Source organism: Passer domesticus, chromosome 1, assembly GCF_036417665.1.
Source record: "Passer domesticus isolate bPasDom1 chromosome 1, bPasDom1.hap1, whole genome shotgun sequence".
Lineage (NCBI taxonomy): Eukaryota > Metazoa > Chordata > Aves > Passeriformes > Passeridae > Passer > Passer domesticus.
The window spans coordinates 128,111,805-128,130,391 of NC_087474.1; the positions used below are offsets into that span (position 1 = coordinate 128,111,805).

The window sequence follows — 18,587 nt, forward strand, 5'->3', positions numbered from 1 at the left end:
GAAGAACTGGCTGAAGGGCAGAGCTCAAAGGGGCCACTGATCACCAGTGGTGTTGTCCAGGGTTCCATTCTAGGGCCAGTTCTGGCCAATACATTTACCAATGACCTGCAGGCAGGAGCTGAATCCACCATCTGAATCCACCAGCTGAATCCATCAGCACATTTGCTGATGATCCTACACTGGGAGGTGCTGCTGACTCTTTGGAGGGGCAAGAGGCTCTGCAGAGGGATCTACATAGACTGGAACACTGGACAGTGATCGATGGCATGAAGTTTAACAAGTCAAAACACCAGATTCTGCAGCTGGGATGGACTAATATCAAGCAAAAGTATAAACTGGGAGAGCAGTGGCTGGAGAGCCTCTCTGCAGAAATGGATCTGGAGCTGCTGGCTGGCAGCAGGCACAGCAAGAATCAGCAGCGTGTCCTGGAAGCCAACAGGACAAACCCATCCTGGGGTGCATCAAATACAGAATCACCAGCTGCTCAGGAAAGGTGATTATCCCACTGTGTAGAGCACTGGTGCAGCCTCACCTGGAGCACTGTGTGCAGTTCTGGGCAACACAGTTTAAGAAGGATGTGAAGGTCCTTGGATGGGTCCAGATAAGGGCAACAAAGCTGGTGAGAGGGCTGGAAGGAATGACCTGTGAGGAGCAGCTAAGGACTTGAGGCTTCTCTAGTCTGGAGAAAAGGAGGCTGAGGGGCAACTTCATTGCTCTACAGCTTCCTGAGGAGGGGATCTTTACTCACTGGATCTTTTGTCCCTGGTATTCAGTGACAGGACACATGGCAATGGTTCAAAGCTTCACCAGAGGAGGTTTACATTGGATCATAGGAAGTATTTCCTTATGAAGAGGGAGGACAAACACCCATGAAGGTTTCCTAGGGAGGTGCCAGACTTATCAGTGTGTTTAAGAGGCATTTGGACAATGCCCTTAGTAACAGGTTTTAGTTTCTGATCAGCCCCAAAGCAGTCAGCCAGTTAGATGAAATGATCATTGTAATTCCCTTCCAACTGAAATGTTCTGTTCTATTCCATTCCATTCCCCTACAATATCTTGTTCCTTCCTTAATATATCCTGCAGTACCCATTCCTTTTAAGATGCTTCTGCCCTGCTTCCATACAGTCTGGCTGTGAGTAATAAAGGCAAGGGGGTGGAAGGGTTGGTCTCTGCTGTCTGCCCATGTATCTTGTACCACCAAAACCCAGGCTCCAGCACAGCAACACCTGTTCAGCTGCTGCAGATCCTCTAGCAGCACATGAAAGAATCGATTATCTAATTCTCTGTAATTCTCTCTCTAGGTCCAGATGGTTATTGGACCACTCCCTGTCCACAACACGAATATGCAGACTCCATTCTTTTTGGTCCCATCCTCAATCAGACATGCTAAATCCTAGACTGCAGCAGCTGAAGAAGCATAACTGAGTTATTACAACTTGAGTTTCCACATTACCTGTTACAGTAAATTATATCTCAAGGATAAAATATGTAAAAAGAGATAACTAAACCTTCCTGATTAAGCCAAAATAACTTGCACATTTCCATCTTGTGCCTTGAAATAAGAGAATGAAGAAAAAAGAGCATTCTCACAAGTAAAAATAGAACCTCATTACAGAGAAAAAAATCACAGAAGCCACAACAAAAGGTAAAACTGCCTATACTAAAAAATGCTGCCAGACCACAAATGGATTACAGTTTTGTCACTTTTAAGTGTTTTTTTTAAACACATTTTTTGTTTCTATGAAACTGCAATTTTGAATAAATAGATTTTGCTGAAGTCCTTTTCACAAATGGTTTTCAGAACTGTGTTCACTATTTAAATTTATTCCAGCCATGTTCCCTACTGATTGATTGTAAACAATTCTCTGTATGCCTACAATGCTCCATCAGACATTGAAACTCTGCTCCTTAGCAGCAACTGGTTAGTTAAATCCCATAGTAACTGTTATTTGCAAAAATTCACATCACAAGGAGGAAAAAAAAAACCCAAACCAACAAACAAAAAACTATTGCCACACTCCCACAACCAATAATAAATTTTGTTCTATAAATGTTTGCTTGGAAAATTGTTTCAGACAACTACAGCAAACTCAGATCTCTAAAATCTTTAGAGAGGAAACACAAAGGGAGTAAAAGACTGACCTAATCCATTCACTTCAGTATTCAGAAAAAATACTTATACTGCATTAATTCAGCTTTAGTCCCACCACTGAAAGCAGCTAAATCAGCAACTGCTCATGTTTCAAATCACTATCCAAATAGTGTATTTTGTACACCTGGAAACTTCAGAGGGTTTTCCTTGTAAGCAGAAACATTGCACAATAAAGATAAAAGTAACATTGTACACTGTTCTGCTTTAGAGGAAGAAATCCTGTTGACAATTTCAGGAGTATTTTAAAATTACTATATGCTGTTCAGGCTTCAAGATGTTTCATTTTTAATATAATTTACAGGCAAAATATCACTTTCTGAGTCTTTCAGAAAGCACAGAGCCTCCATGCTCCTGGTCAATGACAGCAGGTAAGTTTGTAAAATTGCCGTTTTAAGACACAGCATCTTTTTCAGCATCTAATAATAGTCACTATCAGAAATTGGACACCAAGTGCAAGACACTGGTTTAGACTTATAAATTAGACTAAACAGAGCATGGCAAGCATAACATTTCAGTATTTCAAAATTACATACTTGAAACAAGCTACCCCAAACTTTCAAACCTTGCCGTGGAAGTGAAGGGCAAATCAACTCCATAAGTCACCCTGGCAGGCTACTCAAGGGTCCTGGACCCTTAAAATTCTGGTCACAGCCCTCACAGCTATATTCAAGAATAAAGACGTTTTTGATTCCCAAGTAGGCCACAAGGATTACTGGATGATATAGAAAGGAAATTAAACTGGAAACAGATTCAATTTGGATATCAAATATCAAAATTGTACCTGCTTCACAAATAAAAATTCCTATGGAGAACAGTTTCAGAATTTTTCCCACTCAGAACACTAGAAGGTCTCCAGATTTTGGATGAAGAAGGTTCAAAAAACATGTAGATGATGTATAAGCACCTTCCTTTCAGCCTTCTGCCAGGGATTTCACCTAACTCTTTTTGGTCTTCCCTCTTCAGGCCATGATCTGGGATCATGATCATGCACAGATGCAACAGCCAAGACCTTTCAAATGGAAGTAACAAACATTTTTATAAAGGGACATGCTGGAGTACTGGGATGCTGAGGCAGGGCACAGAGTATCCAGATACTTTTTTTTAATTGAACCTAAGGAAATCCAGCATTTGTCTTATAACCTCATAGCCATAAACTTGATTGGTGCTTAGATTTGCAAGCTGCCTTACTACTTCTAAGTCACAAAAAGCTATGCTGTAAAATAGCACTAATATGTCCTTCCCCATGATAAAAGAGGGGTGATGTACATTCCACGAGACAAAAGCTCTACTCCAAACCATAAATCATTTTCAACAGAGGAAAGGAGGAAACTATTGTTAATATAGACAAATGGGCTACAACATCAATCTGAATCTCTTCTGACCATTTTGCACTGGAATGCAGGATTGCACCCCTCTCAGTTCCTGCACTAGCCACATGTGTTCAATGCTGATAAGTTGTATTACAATTCTGTGGGAACATTCGCCTCTCTAGGAAAGCCCATCTGCAGGTCACCCACTCCTAGCCAGCCTCACAGAACCACAGAATATTCTGAGCTGGAAGCCACCCACATTCCTAAGAGAATGGCCTGAACAGGGATCAAATCCATGACCACATTAACAGCACCATGCTCTAACAAACGGAGCTGATCTCAGGGTGACTTACAGTCATCTGAGAACTACGCATGACATTCAACACAACCAGCTTAGACTGGACCTGGCAAAAGCTTTTCCCCAGAAGTCTGTTGTAGCTTGCTGCTGCTGCTGTCGTCATGCAGGATCCTAACTCTCCAGAGGAAAGCACAGGTTGGTTTACTAAAATTACACAGCCTTTTTCAAAGACCAAAGACCTTGTGGATTCTTTAAAATCCCCCTCTTCTCCAAAGATCTTAAGTGTTGTGCTTAAGAGTTTCCATTACCAAGCATATCTCCTCTCCTGGGTGTACTCTCTCTTCAGTGATGAGGGATAGCCTTTCCCAGCCCTCCCAAGCCTGTTCTTTCAGATCTTAACTCTACCTCTGACACAGACTGTAGATAAGTAAAAATATTCTCGTTTGGAGAGAGTTAGTTAAGTCCCCATTTTCACGCAAGATATCCAGCCATGGCAACATTAATTCCTTGAAGCTTTGTACTGGAGGAGTTTCACTGCCTCACTGAGTATGCCTCCATCATGGCATATCTCGGGCTCTACACCATACCAGCAAGGTGGTCCAGTTCCAAAACCGCAGCTGGCTGTGGCTAGCCAGGCTTAGCCATAAACTGCTATCAGAGCTAAGATGCTGGATGGGAGAGAAAAGGGGAGTTAGAGAATCAGAACCTAATTACATAAGGAATTTACCTATCCATGTGAAGTAAGATTAAACAATGTCATTCCTCACCACAGAAAAGTTATCCTGGAACATGTTACAATGAGTACTGCCATTCTAAAAACATGCGACAAAAGTATTACATTTTCTACTGCTTTATTCATAGAGATTCTTCTTCAACAGGAGAAAGCTCTACATACAGCCTATTGCAGCACAGTTTTTTTGATTACAGTAAGATGAGCTGAATCCTCTGCAGGTGTAAAAATCTGGGTTCACACCAAGTGCATAAAAAAACTTTGTGGCCAAAGATTTTTTTTTTTCTTTTAATCTACCCACACTACCTCATTTATTTAATGAGACAGAGTTTATAAAAATATTGTGAATGTCCTTTCCCTCTTCTAATCACACCAAAAGACATCTTCAGTAGGCTCTGTATATGGGAATATATAACATATGTCCCTGTGGTGCTCTCATTTGTGAACTCTGACTGTGCCTCTTTATATCAGTCATGCTAGCACCAATTAAAGTCACAAGCCACATTTTGTGATGAACAGAAATGACAAATTAGTGGGCTACAACAGGTTGGCTTCTGGGTTCTAAAAACACACTTTGCTTAAAAAAGCAAAAACAAAGGCATGTATTGCTCAGTCCCTGTCATCTCCTCTGTGTGCACACACATGTCACCACACAGAGTTTATCACTGGAGGAGGAGGAACATTTCTGAAAGACCCCATTGTCCAAATCCTGGCAGCATATCACCATAGTACAACTGTTCATTTCATACATGTGTAAGACAAGCAGAACTTGACCTTTATTTTGTTTTCAATGGAAGTTTAGAATTTGCAAAATCCTGCAAAAGCTACAGGGTGCATTCTGAAAGTACATTTTATATATGCATACAAGCATGTATATTAATGTTTGCTACTGTCAGAATAATAGAGCAATTACAGAAAATTGTAATAGGTTTTGTACGATACTTTTTAGGATATAGAATCATAATCCTTTTCTATCTGTAGATTTCAAGTTTTTACTCCAAAATCTTAACTGTCATTAGCATGAGGGTATCGATTGGAAAACAGAGATACAAAAGACTAAATCAATCCACTAGAGTTGTGAAGTACACTAGTATGTCCAGAAGTGTAATTTCCTTAATTGAAGCAGTAATTCAGTGTCTACCAGCTGAACAACACTCTCATGAAAGAAGAGCACAAAGAAGAATAAAACACCAAAAGAAAACATTCACATGAATTTGCAAGGAAAGCCCTGTGTATACAGATTACTTGTTTACAATCTGAGGACTGAGCTCTAACAGAAATGCAAGATGAACTTTATATAATCTTGAATATTTATGCACCAAGAAATTTAATAAAGGGCTATAGGTTAAAAAAAAAAAAACCAGTTGCAGGGTTACCACCTGGAATTCTGCAAGCAAAAGAAGCACCACCATGCTAGGGTACCACCATAGCATCCCGTCCAGTGCTACCAGCAGACATTTCCTTGGACAGCTTTACTGTGTTGCCACCGGAGAATGAGCAGCACTGTTATTTCTCTAGGGTATAGAGCAGGTTTTGATTTCTACACAGAGCAAAGCTGATACACAGAGGTTTCAAAGGGCAACAGGCCCCAGCTCTCCCCTGTTCCTCTCGTGTCACAGCACTGTGATGGGATACCAAGGATCAAGCATAAAGGAGCTTTCAAAGAAACATTGCTCCCATTCATAAAGGCGTATTTACTTCATTCTGTCTAATTTCACTACACAGAAGCTACCCCTAAAAACATACGGTTTAACCACTCTTTTGAGCCTGAGGACACAAAACTGAGCTGTGATCAGAAGCCAGGCAGACTTCTCAAAAGCTTTTAAGTCAGGAAACCAGTTCACTTCCTTCTTTTCATCACGAACGCACAATCAAACGTATCTATACATGCTTTAGGATTCTTTCTTTAATGTGGTTATTTGCTCAGGAAAAAACAATGCTTTGAGCATTACTGCAGTTCAGATAATAATGTCCAGTTCACATCTTTAAATCACTTCCTTTCAAAATGCATTAGTGTTACATGACTTTAATAGTCTCTCAGACCCAGTGCTGCACTCAAAACAATAAACAGAGCAACAAAACTACTTCAGTAACCTCTCTTGATCTTTGTATAGAATATTATTTGTCACTATTTTAACAAGCAGATTTAACAGACCTGGAAGACAAATTTATAGAGAAACATAATTAAAGCATAATTTTACATGCCTACCATGGAAAACAAAATTAATGATCCAGCTTACCACTCCATTAAAAAATGCTGGAAGTTAAATAAAATATGTTTCAATTTTATTTAAGTAACTTGCCAACACCAGATGAAAAGCATCAGACTTTTACTTTTCTCTTACAGCTTTGTATTAAAAGATATATCATTCCCTGATTTAAACAGCTATCCTGCTTCACCATTTGTGGTCATGTTCTAAAACATTATAATAATTTTCAGTGGACCCAATTCTACTATATCCATAAAAACCCAGGAAAGCAAGCCGAAAGAAAACAAACTAAAATAGGCTGTCTGTCCCAGTCTGTACTTCTTGTACTTCTGCTACGCTGTAGAGCCACAGTGCCTACAAAGCAATTCACTAAAATTTCACAGACTCAGTACTTGTCTTTTGGTTACATCCACAGGTGTGTGCATGCAATCCAAAATCCGAAAACACTGAAAATACCAAAGAAGAAAAGCTTATACTTGTACCATGGTATTTCAGCTTTACAGATACCTGGCTAAAGAAATAGTTGCCCCAAGGAAAATTACTCCAGTGCTTAAAATGAGAGTCTTTATTTCTTTATTCCTAAAACCTGAGAAGTGTGGGAGTAGAAATCCCAGGGCCAACTGGAGACTGTCCCATTCTTTAGAGACAATGGTTTTGCTTGGAACACACAAATATTACTTGGGGGTTGTCATAAAAATCTGTCTTTTCTCTCTTTATATTCACCTATAAATAAACATTTGCTGATAATATTACCAAGAATGACTTGCAGTTAGCAAATAACTATGAAAAAGACATATCAGTTGAAAAAGGTTAGTGAAAATGGCTGCAATTTCTGAGTGCAATTTCCTATCTGTGTGGTTAACCCAATTTAGACACCATGCACAAAGAAATTCTTAGATCAGATAATTAAGCCCATCAGGTTTTATCAGCTTCGTAAGTTCTTAAACCAATTCCAACACAAGAATCTTCTGGTGACAACAGTATTCCAAAAGCAGGTACAACTAACTTTAAGCATATGGCTAGTCCCCGCTGATGTGAATTGTTCGCATGACCAAAGATATACTCACCTATACTTGCATGATCAGAACTTAAACTGAAAACAAAGATGTCTTGATATTCTTTCCATGAAGTCAAAGGCATTGGTAACCTAAACAGATGTTTGGGATTTTCTTCAAAGAGAATTGTCAACAACTGCTTAAACACATGAGTAACAGTGTTCTTTCTTAAAACTCCAAATTATTTTTTTTCCATACAGAGGAAATTTTGATATGGAAAAGTACTGTTATTGAATTTTAGGTCTCAGACAGATGAACACACTACTTGTGCTGAACAGAGTCAGAATGTCAGGAGAGATGCAACAGAAGGCACAGCTCTGCTCTTGGCTGTTACTTTCTGGAAATGAGCTCTCAAAAACGCCCCCATACCTTCAAGGTCTTTAAGTTTATGCTGGTAGGTTGCATTATTAGCACAAGGTAACATATCCCAAGAAGTTGACCAGGCATGAATTCCCAAACTGTGAGTTATCAAAAGAGCATGTTTCTTAAAAAATGTTTTCTTTTGTGAATAGTAAGGCAACTAGACAGAGACGCTGACCAATTGTGTTAACACTTTCTGAGTAACTCCTTGGTCCCTTCTGAATTCTTGGTCTGTCAGCATCCCAAAGTTCTGATTACTCCAAAGAATTAAACAATGAAATGTCACAGAAGTATGTCCACTTCCATACAGAAAATTATCTACTGAATATAACTATTATTAACTAAATTGTAAGCGAGCTACTACTCCAAATTATTTTTAAAACCTTTAACCAATAACTGGTTAGATAATAACTAATAACTGGATAGATAATTTCACTGTATTATTTCCCATTAATTCAAACACTGGGAGCTAAATCCACAGTCATGAATTAAAAATTCACATTAACAGTATTCTTGAAGCCACTGTGACTTCTCTCTTGGAGCAGGCAGGATTTGGCACTTCTGCACTAATACTCAGTGGTGTTCCTACTAAAAGGACACTGAAGCTGCTGGCTATCTTTAAGATACTAAAGCAGCCTCTTGACTCACTGGCATTCTTTCCATAAGGTCCTGTCAAATGGGAATATCTGATCTCTGCCTTTTAATTGCTTGGCTTTGGGGGTTTTTAATGGCTTGGCAGTTGAGGTTACATATACACATTTAATTTTCACTAGGGATTATCCCCAGGCACATGCTTATAGATTCTGTTGATCTCAGCTTCTTAAAACATACTTTCATGTCTTTAACATTACTTCTAACTACACTAGAGTGGGCAGGGTTGTTCACTTGCATTTCTTCAAATATCAAACTGTGAAAAATATCAAACTGTGAAAGCTGAGATTTGGCCTTCAAGCAGACCCCCAATGGGCAGATCCCAAATAAGAAAATGAAAAAAAAAAAAAGATCAAATTCAAAATCACAGCTAGAAAGGTCCATAGCTTCAAGACCAGCAGAACCTAGCCCAGAAGAGTATTTCAGAGTTTTTGTATTATGATTTCTTTTTAATTTGTTTTACATCATGTTCAGGTAGTCTAAGACTACAAGCCAACAGGAATATATTACTCAGGTCCTCTCATCTCTCTGAGCTGGGAGAATACACCCACTCCCAGAGGAAAAGCAGGGAAGAGCCCAGTGAAATTTGCCAGGCACAGAACCAGATGTTAAGAGTATGCTACCATGAACCATAAGAAGAACCAGGAATAAGTACCAATTCCTTAGAAAAAATCTATATACACTAAATACCCAATGTCTATGGATGTGCACAAACCAGTTAATGGCACACAACTACCTGTTTTTCAGAGGCAGGTTTGACACACATTCCTTTATACTTCATCATTATTCAAAGCCAGTTCCTTTGTGCCTAGAAAAGAAAATGTGAGGAAGGAGTAGAAATAGACCAAATATCTACTGAAAGGGAAGGTAGTAAGCACACTTACATATTTATATATATTCATTTTTACTTTGTCCCATCAGCAAGACAACAGAACAAAGAAGTAAAGGGGTAAATTACTTCAATCATATTCCCTCAGAATTAATTTCCTTTCAAAAATTGGTTTCTGCCTAGGAGGCACAGGTTAATTATTGAAAATGTTGGTGATCATTTTTCCCTTCACTGCCTCTCGCTAATAGACTGCAAAGAAGGGCAAGCCACACAGCAATTCTTATTTTCTTTGTAAATTGCACTTACATTTTCATCTTTCAACTGAAACAACAGTAATTACACTTCATTACTCATATCTGATGCAAAATCTGCCTGTAAGCAAAAGCCCATTATTCCAGCAATTTGCAGATGACCCTGTGAGTTTTAACATCTATTGTATGGCTAAAAAATTATTTTGCTGCATTCAGAAAGGCTGAAAGCTGCAATAGCTTCAATAAAAATATATTAAACAGCAATTGGCAAAGTGAAATGCAGCACCGTACAGTCATATTTGAAACAATATTGAAAATATTATTACAGGTCAAAGAGTCTGAAAAACATTTCCATCCATGTGTAACAGTTATAAATAGAGGAGACCATTTATTTTAGCTAAAGGACAACACCACTGTTTTATGAAAACCTCCAAAGCTTCAAAATAAGGTCTTTAAAAGAACAACATTGTTTGGGCACTTTCATGAAGCTGAAATTATGGTGATATGTTTGATTCTGGAAATAAAACTTGAGCTTTGGGTTCTGGATATGAATCTCTCCTCTGTTTTCCACAGAGGGATCGTAAGACAGACATGAGAGCTCATTCAACTCCATGTTCTGCCTGGGGACAGAAGAGTTTCTTGCTGTAGCACCAAACTGAATCTCTTCATCCCAGCTATGGAAAAATGTCATCAAGCAGTGCCCCAGCAAATCCTTCCCTCCCCATGGTCAAGGAGCTAATGGGTGCCCCACCAGGGAGAAACAAATTGTTCTCAAATGACCCTGACACTCCTGACACAGCCCCATGAAATAGGATACACAAGCACCAAGCTGCTGCTGCAGATCCCTGAAAGATCCTCCTAAATCTGATAAAGGGACGTGAATTGTTAGAGATATTCAAGAAAATCAGAGAAAATGAAATGGAGATCACAGTCACGGAAAAAAGAGGTGAATACTGTTTTGTAAGAAACCAAAAGGCAGGAAATTAATTTATATTTTTGTTTTGCACAGAAAATCACCACAGACACCATTCGTTAGTAACAAACTGATTCTATAAATAAATACGATTCTATAAATATATTTCTTTAGACCATTTTAAACAGGTCCTGAAAGAAACAAACGTATGCCTCATGAGGAAAGGTATATACTGACATGCAACGCCAATAATAAAATAAAAATTGCAAAAATATTTTAGCTTGACATTTTAAGTAATGTATTTTACGTGGTTTACTTTGGTTGGGTTTTGTCTCTGAGTCAAGCAAAAAAGATTATTTTTTTAAATGCTAATATGTAGTCCCACATAAAGATGAAAATAATTCAATGTAAGTTAAATATTTCAATATGATCAAAACCAAATAATTTTTTCTACATAAAAAACCCTAAATCACTATACCGTCACAATCAAGATTTAACTGCATCATAATTTTTCAGAGCAAGACTATTACAACATTTTTATCAGTGTTATTAAAAGGCATAATTTAAACACCATGTGTAGCTTTAAAAAATCACTCCAACAAAAGGTTCTCCTATCACAAAGGTAATATCACAGCTACATTTGTCTTTCTTTTTAAGATATAAATTATCATTGTGATTTACAGCTTCTTTTGCAGCTCATTCCCAGTTCCAATAAGATACGTTAATAAAATACAGAAGTATTACTAACTTGCAGTGTTGGCATTTCCAAGAGAAAACTATTTATATTACAGGGATCTTTCCTAGATTATTTCAAAACACCATACATGGCTGATTCACAGAATCTGAAAGATTTCCAATCAGCTAAAATTACTTTTACTAATTAGGTAATTTAATTATTCAGCTGACATATTTTAGAGAAAAACGCCAATATCCTTTCATTTAGTCTGCAATTTTTTTTAAAAAAAAGATTGTTCACTCTGGCTTTTTCTTTCTTCTGTGAGTAGAATTAGACATGACAGCTCTGTTTCTCAACTACTTAGATTAACAGATTATTAAGCATATTTTTATTCTTCAACAGTAAAAGGTTCTTTCACAGACATAAAAAATGTGGGGCTAGAGGCTATGTAGAAATTACTTTAGACACACTCAGGCAGTAACTTTTTTAACAAAATAGTTAACTCTATGATATTCCTAGGGACATGGCAGATTCTCTCTAACTGTGAGTGCTTTGTTTTAAGCTATATGGTTTTATATAAATAGAGCTTTGGATAGGGATAACGCTGTAATGAAATCTGATTGAACACAGATGTCAGAGCAAATGAACGTAACAGTCCTTTCTGGCCCAATAAAGCATGAAATTATCCCACCAATTCTCTTTTTGTCTCTAACACAGTAGACTTTGCAGACTTCATCCTTTGCAAAGAAGGATGCCAAAAGGCAAGAAGCCTCTTCACCTTCCCTTGCTGGCTATGCTGCCTTGGACATCTCCAGAGGCCTTACCCTGCCAAGGGAAGGGCCAGAGCTGGCCTCTGCACTTTGCCATTTCACAGATGCATCAGCAGAGCATTCAGCAGAGATTGTCCCAGCATGGGTGGTGGCCTCAGCAGTGGCTGCAGCAGCCAGGGGACCTCGAGGCTGTCCTGAGCCACCCCTGGCCACGGTGGATCTGACAGCACCAAAGAGCAAGGACACTGAAAAACTGACCTGGAGCTGGTACTGCATAGCCACTGCTCAGGCAGGCTCGGGAAATAACATATAAAGTACCCATGAAAATCAAACTTATTTCCTGATGCAGATTTTGCTCACTCAAGCAACTCAGTGACTTTTTCTTTCTAGTATCTTTGTCCATTTGCATGTATTCTCACAGGGAACATGTTTTCAGTTATTTACACTAGGAAGATTTAATTGGAAGATTACTCTTATGCACACAATCTGCAAACTATCACAGCTTTCAATCAATTTATCACAAAAAAGCAATTTGTTGAAACTCTAATCTCATGTTTGCAAAGAAAATTCAATTTGGGCCCTAAATCCCACTGAAATTCACTGAAAGTCAGGTCCCTTGACTTCCTTAGTCTCCTTGGGAAATTTTAACCTCAGTTATTAAATTATTCTGACAGAGAAAGAGATTGACAGGGAGGTCCTCAAGGAATGATACTGGAGTTGCTTGGAATAACCATGATTGCAAGTGTTACCAGTGGTCTCTGCTGCTGTCAGAGCTTTTCTAAGTCTAATGAAAATTGATCTGGCATCTTCCCACTCTTTGGGAGTTTTCTACAACATGTGACAGAAGAGACATGTCTTCACACACTGCTGGATCTTAAACCACATGTTCAGATTCATACTGATGAATTTGCCAATGCAACAAGCAGAAGCTCACAGTTCATAGACAAAAAATGTCCATCACTAAAAACTGAAACACCTGGTACTCCTCCAAAGTTATACCTAACTGCAATTTTTATCCACTGTAGTGATCATTTTAAGAAACTATACTGTCATAAGATTAATTTATGACAGTGCAGACAGAGTTTCAACAGAGCACTTGCAAATATTTATTGAACACATACATCTGAAAGTGCAGTGCAAGCCTTTGTCTCTTGTAAAATGACTGGTTGTCATTGTACAAGAGACACAATGCGAAAGTTAAAAGAATCAAATGCAACACTAGCAAGAAGGCTCTTAAATTTTCAATCAGTTTAAATCATACTTGTTTCTAACAAACTCTTTGAACAAAAACACAATCTACAATAAAAAACTGCCTCAAGAACAAACATCTCTCTATCACATTGCCTTGAACTAAAACTGTTGTATAAATTATTTATATATGCTAAAAGAACACACTTGGATCCATATGATCCATATCCATACACAGATAATTTTATCTGACACATGCCTCTCCCTAATATTTCAAGTCTCTAATAAATTTGAAAAAACATCCAAGATTGCCAGTCTACTTCTGCCATCAGTGTTGACACTATATTTAGACCACAAATGGCTCAGACAAAACAAAACAAGTTTTAAAAGGGTCTTTGCAGAACTTTTGAGAAACACAGACCTTCATCTCCTGTAACCACTTAAGCAGGTGAAGTTCTTCAGCTGCTTTATGAAGTATATCATGGTAACACTCATACAAAGAACACAGGACTCAAAACACTGAAAACATGGCACAGTAAATTCAGTTTGGAGATCTCTCACAGTAATTTCTTTTTCCACCAAGCAGCTCACCTGCTGCATGCCTAAGGTCACCTCATGTTACACCAGAGTAACATGTCCTTGCCTAGAGGCCAATCCTAACCCCCAAAACTGTGTAAACCCTTCTCAAACACATCATGGCTGCTCCATTTGTGCTCCCAAACACCACAGTTACTTTGCTCATCACTTTGTAAATGCTTTGTGGAGATTTTCTGAGCTAGAGACATGCTTAAAGAATGAAGGCTCTTGCTGGTTCAAGCACATTTAAATCACCATCTGCTAACTCATAAAATAAACCACTCAGGCAAATGTTTCTTTCAGAACACACAAATGATAGTAACACGGCATTATGCTTTTCAAACACTAAAACTGTTGGGGAAAAAATTAACTGAAAGATCAAAACAGTGCAGCGACAACACCAGCAGAGATGTGGCAGCAGAATCAGACACTTGTCCCTAGCTAACACAGCTGAAGAACTAAACTAAAATGTTACTTCTCAGTTTCATACCTGTGAAACTATTTAGGTAACTCTTAACAGCATGCATCTTTTCCAGTGGAGCAACAACACAGAGGTACCACCCCAGGCTTTTCTCTTCAGGACATTTAGCACACAGCTGGTGGACACTGCCTTTCCTAGCCATTTTTTGTGAATATGTCCATTCATTTCTGTTGTACCTTTACAAATGTCCACAGAGAAAATATTTCGACACAGTAATTTTTTCCATAAAATCACAGAAAATATGTAATGTTTCAATTATAGAACTGACTCAGAAGATGCACTAAAAAAAACTATTTGCATAGTTTTAAAAGAAAAGTAAAAAGCTTAGATCACACCATGTTCTCCTTTACATTGACGTGATACAGGGGGAAAAACCCACAGAAATCAATGAAATGTCTTCAGATTGTCACAGGAAGAAACAAAATTAGAAAACAGCCTTCTCCTCCCTATTTCCCAGTTTCAGGAATATCCTGAAGACTCTCAGATGGAAAACAGGAGCGCTGATTAGTGGATGAGTAATTGGCTATTTAGCACTTAGCTTTTCAGTAAGACCTGAGTCTTACGTTTTATGTGCTATGTTTACTGCTGCTACTTTATTCCACCCAAAAAAAGGAAAAATAGGCAACTTTCATTTCTGCAAAGATCTTCTAGGAGGAAAAAAAACAAAAACATTTGCAACAATTCTAAATTATTTTAGCTATTACTATTGACTGGTTTGTCTAATTTCCTTTCCAAAGTCCTCCACTGGCATGGCACCACTGCACAGCTTCCCAGAGGTCCTCAGGCTGAGGATGTCATCACTCAAATAATACAACTTCAGGTATCCGTGGCCAGGGAGGAGGTAAAGGAAAGCCAAACAATCAAGTCTTAATCTTAAAGAATAGAGCTATTCCCCCCTCCTGCATTTATAATAAATAAAATAAACAAAACCAAGCTAAAAGCACACACACAGGTAGCCCTGTGACAGTGGAGATATTGATCTTTGCAGAGACTCATCAGCTTTATTTTTGAGGGGAAGGAAAAGCCAGGCTTGAAAACAAGTCCTTCCCCACTGGTGGGGTTCAACACTGGTTTCCCTTAGCACTCACATGTGGTGGTATCCTGCCTGGTGGCTTCACAGAGCTTTTTCAGCTAACATTTCTGCAGGATCACCTTCCCATTTATTGCCATTTCTAAAAAACAGAATGCATTACTCTGTCTTGCTATTCTATTCATCTCTAAATGAAAATTCTTTGACCTTTCATTGTAAGAATAATGTATTTGGAATCAGAATAAATACCTTATTGGATTGTAACATCCATCTCCCTATGTGATACTCAGTGAAAAAACAGCACTTAATCTCAAAGGCTATTCTACACTATTTTTTTTAGATCAGATTCATCATTGCAGTATCCAAAAGCAGATTACAAACACTTTAGCATGAATATAATTTCTCCTGGTTTTAAGAAAAGAAAATGAAATGTTTGAGGGAAGGAAGAACAAGGTACATTTGGCAGCATCCTGCTAGTCTGTTCAAAATGCAGGGAGAGAAACCCCTACTGCAAAGGAAAGAAAGGGAGCATGTCTATAATCAGGGGAGACCAATTCCTATTGTATTTTCTTCATTTATCACTTTATCATTCATTTTCAATACTTAACACTATGTAAGACCAAATGGCTTTTATATTTGGCTTCTATTCTACACAAGCACCACATTTATGAATAATGTATTACAATTCATTATAACATAACCCTGAAAATTTGTATTTACAAATGTGTAAGAAGCTTATCAATGCATAATGTAACTGTTAGCTACAGTGTGGGAGTTTCAAACAGTCACAATAATAGACAGGAAAAAACCTCTAGAGAAAATATTCCACCGAAAAATGTGAAAAGAGGAAGTCATTGTTCCAAATATGGCACTGAAGAAAAAGCCTCTCTTCCAAAATACTGAAAATACAAAAGCTATTCAGCTAAACACCTCTAATTTCAAGAAAGTGTCCGACTAAAGGAACAAAAGTTTAGGGCAGTTGTTAAAAATCCGTTTGTTTGTGGCACCTGCCTTTTCTGTGGCTCAGATGCTGGGTGGGATTTGACCCCGTGCGTGCAGGCTGCTGCCCCGGGTGGCTCCGAGAGCCCCATCCCACGAAAGCCAGCACACGAACCTGCCCTGGCAGCCATGCCACAGCAGCTGGAGGTGTGCTCGGTGCCACTCACAAAACCCTGGAAGCCAGCAGCAGGGAGGAGCAGCAGCAGGCACCCAGAGCACAGGGAAATGAGGGTGCGGTCAGAGATACCCCTCAAGGCAGCACATCGCACCGAAACACATCTGCTGATGATAAAAGCTAAGGGACAGCCCTCAGGAAACAGCCTCCAGATCCAATTCAAATTAATGTTAAACTCGCACTGCAATGCTCAGCTAAGGCTGGAGTCAATGCTCTTAAAGGTCTTTCTTTTCCAATCTAAGTGATTCCATGATTCTATGTACCATGTAAGCTATTACTTCAGCAGTAACAATGTTCAGCCGCAGAGTCCCAGAAGACTAAGGAGACAAAAGGCTATGCACTTAAAAATCCATCAAAATGGGAAAATCCAAGCATTTCTGTTCAGCTTTCTTCTTATAAATAATTATCAAAGGCTGTGACCCTCATCCAGTACTTTTCATTTACTCCTTGGAGATAGTATAGATTAATTACCTTGTTATGCAAGTCTTGGGCAATACGATATTGTGCAATAAGAATACTTTAATTGCACAAAAACTGCAGTAACAGACAATTAGTGTGATAAAACACTGCATTAACTGCAATGTGATATGGAAGTTTGCTCCCAAAATGGAATAATAAAGCTGTTTATACAGATAACTGTTAACAGAAGAGGTGACACAGGGATATTTAAACACAGGCAACATCTAACCAAAACTAAAATCTGTAGATTACAACTCAAACTGGATTATATTGGTGCTCCTGCACAAAGAATAAATCATCATAGAGATCATCCTTTTATTAACACACACAGTTGAAACCTGTCAGGAAAACATTTATAAATATAAAAACATGTAAGCCTGAAGCCACAGAGCTGGTATTCTCATGAGGAGCAAATGGAAAAAGCAATTCTCTCCAGCATAATGAAGTCTAGGTATGTCTTGAATGATGTACTAGAAGAAAACAGAAGCAAGAGTTACACAGAGAAGTGACCTTCAACCAAATGGGACTTTACTCATATTTTCCACCTAAGAATGAATGGAAGTTAAAATTAATAAAAATTGAGAATTAAATAGCAAATTGCATCTCAAAATGTCAAGCTGTGCAAATAAGTACACACTGGTGACGTTTCCATCAAACATAATTTTACCATCAAACTCAGTTTAATAAAAATGATACCTGCCCAAAACTTTTCACAATGGAAAAAAAAAAAAAAAGGTTTATTTCTCCCTAACTGGTTTGGTGACTAGAAAACTGTTTAATAAATGACATGCCTTTCCCATTATTTCAGATTAGTTAAAACAAATGTAGTACAAAAATCCCAAAAGGACTTGTTATCTGCTTAAAAATGAAAAAGCTTTACAGCTCAGACCCTATTCCCAGTCAGTATCAGGTGTACCTCATTACCTCCAGGGGGAATGTGTCACAGTTAGTTGTAATTAATTAAGTTTTCTGGAAAGCTTTACTAAATCTAATGTTCATTAGATAGCAGGTTTGAGAACCACAAGAGCAAGACAGCAGTAAGCTGCTGGTCCTTGTAAGCACAAAAGCATTAGTATTAATTAAACGCCTCCAGACCTCCCTTTCTGCTCTGACTGTGCTTGCTGTCGAGCTAATTGCTTCTCTCCTCCACAACTTATCGTGCCTGCCCTGCTGCAGAGCAGCCAACTTCTTGTTTCCTAAATGGGATGAACAGCCTGCAGACAGCAACTCTGATTGCTTCAGATCTTTTCAGGGCTCCTTGTAAGACAATTGAAATGTTTTATGCAGACAAAACGATCTTCAAATTTTTCTTCATCTGAAGTTTTCACATTAGGAAATTAGTTGAATTATAAAACTCAAAATCTCTGTGGCCTTTTTAAAGCAAGAGCATCAATTAGAAAGATGAATAGGAAAGTCTTGATAGCAGCTGACATCACTATTGTAAAACATAACATTCGCAGGACTTAGAATAAGG

The 18,587-nt window shown here is 38.3% G+C and overlaps 1 protein-coding gene across 1 annotated transcript in view; it reads right to left on the reverse strand.

Annotated features, from left to right (window-relative positions):
• SLCO5A1 (solute carrier organic anion transporter family member 5A1) overlaps positions 1 to 18,587 on the reverse strand; it is a 74,850-nt gene that overhangs the window by 41,693 nt on the left and 14,570 nt on the right. The gene's annotated exons all lie outside the window — the stretch shown is intronic.